Below are 7,549 nucleotides of genomic sequence, written 5' to 3'. Positions count from 1 at the left end.
TTACCTCACCTGTAAAAATGGGGATTAAAACTGTGAGCCCCCCGTGGGACAACCTGATCACCTTGTAACCTCCCCAGTGCTTAGAACAGTGCTTTGCACATAGTAAGCACTTAATAAATGTCATTATTATTATTATTATTATTATTATTATCCTAAAGAAAACTGGGACAGATGGCATTCCCAGTGGAATCTACTGGAGCAGAACCCAGCAACTGACATCTGTGGTTTTAAAGCAAATGTAGGCCTAGCGTCATCCAGTGGCCACGGAATAATTGTCTTTCAAGGTTGCAAGCCTCCCTTTTCTTTTCCATCCTTTAATAATAATAATAATAACAATAATAATAAATAATTATGATAGTTCTGAAGCACTTACTATGTGCCAAGCACTGTTCTAAGCACTGGTTTTAAAACAAATGTAGGCCTAGCGTCATCCAGTGGCCATGGAATAATTGTCTTTCAAGGTTGCAATCCTCCTTTTCTTTTCCATCCTTTAATAATAATAATAACAATAATAATAATAATAAATAATTATGATAGTTCTGAAGCACTTACTATGTGCCAAGCACTGTTCTAAGCACTGGTTTTAAAACAAATGTAGGCCTAGCGTCATCCAGTGACCACAGAATAATTGTCTTCCAAGGTTGCAAACCTCCTTTTCTTTTCCATCCTTTAATAATAATAATAATAATAAATAATTATGATAGTTCTGAAGCACTTACTATGTGCCAAGCACTGTTCTAAGCACTGGTTTTAAAACAAATGTAGGCCTAGTGTCATCCAGGGGCCACGGAATAATTGTCTTTCAAGGTTGCAAGCCTCCCTTTTCTTTTCCATCCTTTAATAATAATAATAATAATAATAATAAATAATTATGATAGTTCTGAAGCACTTACTATGTGCCAAGCACTGTTCTAAGCACTGGTTTTAAAACAAATGTAGGCCTAGCGTCATCCAGCGGTCACGGAATAATTGTCTTTCAAGGTTGCAAACCTCCTTTTCTTTTCCATCCTTTAATAATAATAAATAATAATAATAATAATAACAATAAATAATTATGATAGTTCTGAAGCACTTACTATGTGCCAAGCACTGTTCTAAGCACTGGTTTTAAAACAAATGTAGGCCTAGCATCATCCAGTGACCACAGAATAATTGTCTTTCAAGGTTGCAAGCCTCCTTTTCTTTTCCATCCTTTAATAATAATAATAATAATAATAATAAATAAGTATGATAGTTCTGAAGCACTTACTATATGCCAAGCACTGTTCTAAGCGCTGGGGGAGATACAGGGTAATCAGGTTGTCCCACGTGGGGCTCACAGTCTTAATCCCCATTTTACAGATAATAATAATAATGGCATTTATTAAGCGCTTGCTATGTGCAAAGCACTGTTCTAAGCGCTGGGGAGGTTACAAAGTGATGAGGTTGTCCCACGGGGGGCTCACAGTCTTCATCCCCGTTTTACAGATGAGGGAACTGAGGCCCAGAGAAGTCAAGTAATGTGCCCAAAGTCACACAGCTGACAATTGGAGGAGCTGGGATTCGAACCCATGACTTCTGACTCCAAAGCCCGGGCTCTTCCCACTGGGCCACGCTGCCGGAGAAGTTAATAATAATGATAATAAAAAATAATGGTATTTGTTAAGCACTTGCTGTGTGCCAAGCACTGTTCTAAGCGCTGGGGGAGAGACAGGGTAATCAGGTTGTCCCACGTGGGGCTCACAGTCTTAATCCCCATTTTACAGATAAGGTCACTGAGGCATGGAGAAGTTAATAATAATGATAATAATAGTATTTGTTAACCACTTGCTATGTGCCAAGCACTGTTCTAAGCGCTGTGGTGTTTACAGGGTAATCAGGTTGTCCCATGTGGGGCTCACAGTCTTAATCCCCATTTGACAGATGAGGTAACTGAGGCTCAGAGAAGTGAAGTGACTTACCCAAGGTCACACAGCTGACAAGTGGCGGAGCCGGGATTCGAACCCATGACCTCTGGCTCCCAAGCCCGGGCTCAAGCATTCCGTTTCCCGTAAAAATCCCATACTTGTTTTTTCTTCACTTTGAACGTCGCTTAAATGCCCATCCCCATTCTCGGGATCGAGTTCATTACATAGAGAAGCAGCGGGGCTCAGCGGAAAGAGCCGGGGCTTTGGAGTCAGAGGTCGTGGGTTCAAATCCCGGCTCTGTCAATTGTCAGCTGACTTCGGGCAAGTCGCTTCACTTCTCTGGGCCTCAGTTACCTCATCTGGAAAATGGGGATGAAGACTGTGAGCCCCCTGTGGGCCAACCTGATCAGCTTGGAACCGCCCCAGCGCTTAGAACAGTGCTTTGCACATAGTAAGCGCTTAATAAAGGCCATTATTATTATTATTATCATTATTATTATTATTATTTCCACTGAGCCACACTGCTTCCCTAACTGATTTGCCCAACATTACGCAGCTGACAAGTGGCCGAGCCGGGATTAGACATTTGTCTGCTGTGTGACCTTGGACAAGTCACTTCACTTCTCTGTGGCTCAGCTTCCTCGTTCGTTTCCTCATTTCCTCAGGGGACAGGGCCGGTGTCCAGCCTGATTTCCTTGTATCCAACCCGGCGTCTGGTACAGTGTCGGGCACACGGTAAGCACTTCACAAGCACCATTACAATTATTATTAAAATGGCGATTAATCAATCAATCAATCGTATTTATTGAGCGCTTACTATGTGCAGAGCACTGTACTAAGCGCTTGGGAAGTACAAGTTGGCAACATATAGAGACGATCCCTACCCGACAGTGGGCTCAGACCATGATAATCAGACCATGATAATCATGATATCAGACCATGATAATCAATCAATCAATCAATCAATCGTATTTATTGAGCGCTTACCGCATGCAGAGCACTGTACTAAGCGCTTGGGAAGTCCAAGTTGGCAACTTACAGAGACGGTCCCTATCCAACAGTGGGCTCACAGTCTAGAAGCGGGAGACAGAGAACAAAATGAAATAAATAGAATAGATATGTACAAGTAAAATAAATAGAGTAATAAATATGTACAAACATATATACATATCAAGCAGCGTGGCTCAGCGGAAAGAGCCCGGGGTTGGGAGTCAGAGGTCACGGGTTCTAATCCCCGCTCTGCCAAATGTCAGCTGGGTGACTTTGGGCAAATCACTTGACTTCTCTGGGCCTCAGTTCCCTCATCTATAAAATGGGGATGAAGACTATGAGCCCCACGTGGGACAACCTGATCACCTTGTATTTCCCCCCGCCAGCGCTTAGAACAGTGCTTGGCACATAGTAAGCACTTAACAAATGCCAACAGAGAAGCAGCGCGGCTCAGTGGAAAGAGCCCGGGCTTTGGAGTCAGAGGTTATGGGTTCCAATCCTGCCTCAGCCAATTGTCAGCTGTGTGACTTTGGGCGAGTCACTTACTTTCTCTGCGCCTCAGTTACCTCATCTGTAAAATGGGGATTTAGACTGTGAGCCCCCACCGTGGGACAACCTGATCACCTTGTAACCTCCCCAGCACTTAGAACGGTGCTTTGCACACAGTAAGCGCTTAATAAATGCCAGTATTGTTATTATTATTATCACTATCCCCACTGCTGGGCAGGGACCGTCTCTATATGTTGCCAACTTGTACTTCCGAAGCGCTTAGTACAGTGCTCTGCACACAGTAAGGGCTCAATAAATACGATTGAATGAATGAATGTTGCAAACTTGTACTTCCCAAGGGCTTAGTACAGTGCTCTGCACACAGTAAATGCTCAATAAATACAATTGAATGAATGAATGAATGTTGCCAACTTGTACTTCCCAAGCGCTTAGTACAGTGCTCTGCACACAGTAAGCGCTCAATAAATACAATTGAATGAATGAATGTTGCAAACTTGTACTTCCCAAGCGCTTAGTACAGTGCAGCATGGCTCAATGGAAAGAGCCCGGGCTTTGGATTCAGAGGTTATGGGTTCAAAGCCCGGCTCCACCAATTGTCAGCTGTGTGACTTTGGGCAAGTCACTTCACTTCTCTGGGCCTCAGTTGCCTCATCTGTAAAATGGGGATGAAGAATGTGAGCGCCCCCCCCCCCTCCCTTGGGACAACCTGATCACTTTGTAACCTCCCCAGCGCTTAGAACAGTGCTTTGCACATAGTAAGCGCTTACTAAATGTCATTCTCATCATCATCATCACAAAGTAAGCGCTCAATCAATACGATTGAATGAATGAATGTTGCCAACTTGTACTTCCCAAGCGCTTAGTACAGTGCTCTGCACACAGTAAGGACTCAATAAATACGATTGAATGAATGAATGTTGCCAACTTGTACTTTCCAAGTGCTCAGTACAGTGCTCTGCACACAGTAAGCGCTCAAAAAATACGATTGAATGAATGAATGTTGCAAACTACTTCCCAAGTGCTTAGTACAGTGCTCTGCACACAGTAAGCACTCAATAAATGTGATTGAATGAATGAATGTTGCCAACTTGTACTTCCCAAGTGCTTAGTACAGTGCTCTGCACACAGTAAGGGCTCAATAAATACGATTGAATGCATGAATGTTGCCAACTTGTACTTTCCAAGCGCTTTGTACAGTGCTCTGCACACAGTAAGCGCTCCATCAATATGATTGAATGAATGAATATGAATGTTGCAAACTACTTCCCAAGCGCTTAGTACAGTGCTCTGCACACAGTAAGCGCTCAATAAATGTGATTGAATGAATGAATGTTGCCAACTTGTACTTCCCAAGCGCTTAGTACAGTGCTCTGCACACAGTAAGTGCTCAAATACAATTGAATGATTGAATGAATGTTGCCAACTTGTACTTCCCAAGCGCTTAGTAGAGTGCTCTGCACACAGTAAGTGCTCAAAAAATACGATTGAATGAATGAATGTTGCAAACTACTTCCCAAGCACTTCGTGCAGTGCTCTGCACACAGTAAAAGCGCTCAATTAATGTGATTGAATGAATGAATGTTGCCAACTTGTACTTCCCAAGCGCTTCGTACAGTGCTCTGCACACAGTAAGCGTTCAATCAATATGATTGATTGAATGAATGAATGTTGCCAACTTGTACTTCCCAAGTGCTTAGTAGAGTGCTCTGTACACAGTAAGCGCTCAAAAAATATGATTGAATGAATGAATGTTGCAAACTACTTCCCAAGCGCTTTGTACAGTGCCCTGCACACAGTAAGCACTCAATAAATGTGACTGAATGAATGAATGTTGCCAACTTGTACTTCCCAAGCGCTTAGTAGAGTGCTCTGCCCACAGTAAGCGCTCAAAAAATACAATTGAATGATTGAATGTTGCAAACTACTTCCCAAGCTTTTAGTCCAGTGCCCTGCACAGTAAGCGCTCAATAAATACGATTGAATGAATGTTGCCAACTACTTCCCAAGCGCTTCGCACAGTGCTCTGCACACAGTAAGCGCTCAAAAAATACGATTGAATGAATGTTGCGAACTACTTCCCAAGCGCTTCGCACAGTGCTCTGCACACAGTAAGCGCTCAAAAAATACGATTGAATGAATGAATGTTGCAAACTACTTCCCAAGCTTTTAGTCCAGTGCCCTGCACACAGTAAGCGCTCAATAAATACGACTGAATGAATGTTGCGAACTACTTCCCAAGCGCTTCGCACAGTGCTCTGCACACAGTAAGCGCTCAAAAAATACGATTGAATGAATGAATGTTGCAAACTACTTCCCAAACTTTTAGTCCAGTGCCCTGCACACAGTAAGCGCTCAATAAAGACGATTAAATGAATGTTGCCAACTACTTCCCAAGCGCTTAGTCCAGTGCTCTGCCCACAGTAAGTGCTCAAAAAATACGATTGAATGAATGAATGTTGCCAACTACTTCCCAAGCTTTTAGTCCAGTGCCCTGCACACAGTAAGCGCTCAATAAATACGATTGAATGAATGAATGTTGCCAACTACTTCCCAAGCTTTTAGTCCAGTGCCCTGCACACAGTAAGCGCTCAAAAAATACGATTGAATGAATGAATGTTGCCAACTACTTCCCTAGCTTTTAGTCCAGTGCCCTGCACACAGTAAGCGCTCAGTAAATACGATTGAATGAATGTTGCCAACTTGTACTTCCCAAGCACTTAGTAGAGTGCTCTGCCCACAGTAAGTGCTCAAAAAATACGATTGAATGAATGAATGTTGCCAACTACTTCCCAAGCTTTTAGTCCAGTGCCCTGCACACAGTAAGCGCTCAAAAAATACGATTGAATGAATGAATGTTGCCAACTACTTCCCAAGCTTTTAGTCCAGTGCCCTGCACACAGTAAGCGCTCAGTAAATACGATTGAATGAATGTTGCCAACTTGTACTTCCCAAGCACTTAGTAGAGTGCTCTGCCCACAGTAAGTGCTCAAAAAATACGATTGAATGAATGAATGTTGCAAACTACTTCCCAAGCTTTTAGTCCAGTGCCCTGCACACAGTAAGCGCTCAATAAATATGATTGAATGAATGAATGTTGCCAACTTGTACTTCCCAAGCGCTTAGCACAGTGCTCTGCACACAGTAAGCGCTCAATCAATACGATTGAATGAGTGAATGAATGTTGCCAACTTGTACTTCCCAAGCGCTTCGTACAGTGCTCTGCACACAGTAAGCGCTCAATAAATGATTGAATGAATGAATGTTGCCAATTTGTACTTCCCAAGCGCTTAGCACAGTGCCCTGCACACAGTAAGCTCTCCATAAATACGATTGAATGAATGTTGCCAACTTGTACTTCCCAAGCGTTTAGTCGAGTGTTCTGCCCACAGTAAGCGCTCAAAAAATACGATTGAATGAATGAATGAATGTTGCCAACTACTTCCCAAGCGCTTCGTGCAGTGCTCTGCACACAGTAAGCGCTCAATTAATGTGATTGAATGAATGAATGTTGCCAACTTGTACTTCCCAAGCGCTTAGCACAGTGCTCTGCACACAATAAGCGCTCAATCAATACGATTGAATGAATGAATGAATGTTGCCAACTACTTCCCAAGCGCTTCGTACAGTGCTCTGCACACAGTAAGCGCTCAATAAATATGATTGAATGAATGAATGTTGCCAATTTGTACTTCCCAAGCGCTTCGTACAGTGCCCTGCACACAGTAAGCGCTCAATCAATACGATTGAATGAATGAATGAATGAATGTTGCCGACTTGTACTTCCCAAGCGCTTCGTACAGTGCTCTGCACACAGTAAGCGCTCAGTAAATATGATTGAATGAATGAATGTTGCCAATTTGTACTTCCCAAGCGCTTAGCACAGTGCCCTGCACACAGTAAGCTCTCCATAAATACGATTAAATGTTGCCAACTTGTACTTCCCAAGCGCTTAGTAGAGTGCTCTGCCCACAGTAAGCGCTCAAAAAATACGATTGAATGAATGAATGTTGCCAACTACTTCCCAAGCTTTTAGTCCAGTGCCCTGCACACAGTAAGCGCTCAAAAAATACGATTGAATGAATGTTGCCAACTACTTCCCAAGCGCTTAGTAGAGTGCTCTGCCCACAGTAAGCGCTCAAAAAATACGATTGAATGAATGAACG

Source organism: Tachyglossus aculeatus, chromosome 21 (genome assembly GCF_015852505.1).
Source record: "Tachyglossus aculeatus isolate mTacAcu1 chromosome 21, mTacAcu1.pri, whole genome shotgun sequence".
Lineage (NCBI taxonomy): Eukaryota > Metazoa > Chordata > Mammalia > Monotremata > Tachyglossidae > Tachyglossus > Tachyglossus aculeatus.
Note: the sequence above shows the minus strand (reverse complement) of the source record.